Genomic DNA, 2,458 nt, shown 5'->3' with positions numbered 1-2,458 from the left:
AATGGGAACAATAATGGGACTTCTTAGTGTTGTTATGAAGATGAAGTGAAACTACATATATTGCTTGAAAGAGTACCTGGTTGTGATGACTGCTAAAGGGAGCAACTATTATAATTGTTACCAATGACAAGAGTATTTTTTCTCCATACATTCAGTATCACAATCCATCTACATACCAAAAATTGCCACCTAAAATAAAACTCTGCAAACACAAATGCTCAGTACTTGGCTTCCTTCTCTTTTCTCTTCTTCATATTACTCATCGAATTCACGTACAGGAAACATATCCAGTTATGTTTTTATTGGCAAAGTGATGTACAACCACAGATTCATTACAATTAAACTTATGACTATCAGAAAGTGGCCAACTGTTGAGTTCATAGTATTGTTCATTGAATAAGCCAGTTTCATACTTCTTAACTTGAAACTTGGGATTCTCGAACCATGACTCTACAAAAGGAGTAGGAGACGTTGGGCACAAATTTATTTTCTTTGAGGAGAAATATGTGGGAAACACTCATGTAAGTAAGGCACCTTGGAGATGTTCTTAATGGAGACTACAAAAGGTTACGTAACCTCTTTAAAAAATAAACAGCAAACCAATTCTATGGTTATGCCAGAAGTCCAAGTTGGACAGAAATGACCCTTCTAGTTTGGAGAAGGCAAGGAGAATAGCATATCCACTTTGCTCATCTGTGACATCGGTTTCTGGGTGTTGTCAAACAATGAACAAAGGAGTCAAAGTAAGGTCTTATGTGGGAAATCTTTTTCTATAAATATAAAACTATACAAATATAATACTCAATTATGATCCCTGCATGCTTCCCTGTTCAAAAATTTCTTTAAATCAAAAAGGACTCTTAAAGAGTATTCCATATATGTTTAAACGTCATCCCCCTTCACATAATAAAACACTATCTAGTATTTACATGCAGATCACTTTTTCAATAATGTTTTAGTCACAAAAATCAACAAGTTTCTTGTCAGAACATCTTGGTCATTAAAAATGCATTAGCAACTCATTATTCAAGATGTTGTACTAATTCTTCTCATTTCCTATTGAAGCTTATTAAATACTAAGAGCCTAATCAACCAGAAGTAGTGTTCAGTGACCACAAAGAATATGCTCCATTAAAGAAAAAAAAAGGAATTATGGCCAAAGTGGTAATTATAATACATTGTGTTTATCTGGCACTGAGCTCTTCTAATGAGTTGAATGGCTTTGAAGTTCTTATAGAAAAGGGTTGAGGAAACACTTTATTCAAAAATACAATTAAAAGCGTGTTTGAATGTGTGTGTGTGTGTGTGTGTGTGTGTGTACATGCACATTCATGTGTATAATAGTAATAAGGTTTTAAGGATTTTCCAGAATTCTCCAGAAAAGACTGATAAAAATACTCGTGCAATTATTTTAGTAACTATTTTGGTCAGAACCAACTCTAAGCCACCTCAAACCAGAAGTCTTCACTCTATTATTCATTAGTTATGTGACACTGGACATTTTTAAACACTTGTCTGACTGAGCTTGACTGCCATATTTTAAACGTCATTCTCTGTGTCTCAGTACAATCATGTTGAAATAATAAATCATAACTTCCAAGGGTTTTACTAAGACTTAAGATTAATTATGTAGGATATAAGCACATAGTAGGCATTCAAAAAGTGGGAGCATTACTATCTCTACTTGACAAGGCCTTTTAAAGGCAGGTATTTCACCTTACTTGACTTCATATCCACAACACTAGCACCATGCAGGGCATATAAGAGACTCGCAGAATCTGTGGGTTGCACTAAACTGGAGTTCAATATCTGGAGCAATGTATCTCTTTAAGGCTTTTCTAAGCATCATAGCATGTTTTTAAAATGGCTACCTCACAAATATTTGTTTTAATTAATTAACAAGAATGTACTGCTTATTGATTTGATACTGAGCTATGTCTCACATTCAGGAGCTGCAATTTAATTTGAGAAAAGCAAGGTTCATACATATTAAATGATGGGAGACTATGGTTTTTGAAATATTTTCATTTTTCTTCCCTGTCTAACATTCTATTTCTTTTTCTGTAGAAATATCCTGTTTTCCTTTGGTGAGATGTCCATTCTACTCTTCATACTCTTTGGAGCCACTCTGCATTATCTAGAAAAAAATACATAATACTAAAAATGTCTAACACTATAGTCATTTATGCCACGTGGCTATGTGGAGCTCCTCAGGTAGGCATATGATCCAGTCCTGACCAACTGGAGCTTCATATTTCTGTGGCTGCAGTGATTAGTTCAGAGGTAGGCATATCCCCAAAAGCTTGTAAAAAACATGCTGTGTTAGCTATTTCTCTCTCATCAAGATCAAATGTTTAAGATGCCTGAATTCAAGAGGGAAAGGTTTATTTAGCTCACAGTTTGTAGAGGTTTTGGCCTGTAATCAGTTACCTCCAAGGCGGTGTCAAGACAGCAAAAG

The sequence above is a fragment of the Octodon degus genome, unplaced genomic scaffold (genome assembly GCF_000260255.1).
Source record: "Octodon degus isolate 3935 unplaced genomic scaffold, OctDeg1.0 scaffold00029, whole genome shotgun sequence".
Taxonomy (NCBI): Eukaryota; Metazoa; Chordata; class Mammalia; order Rodentia; family Octodontidae; genus Octodon; species Octodon degus.
The sequence above is the reverse complement of the archived record's forward strand: the minus strand, read 5'-3'. Positions refer to the sequence as shown.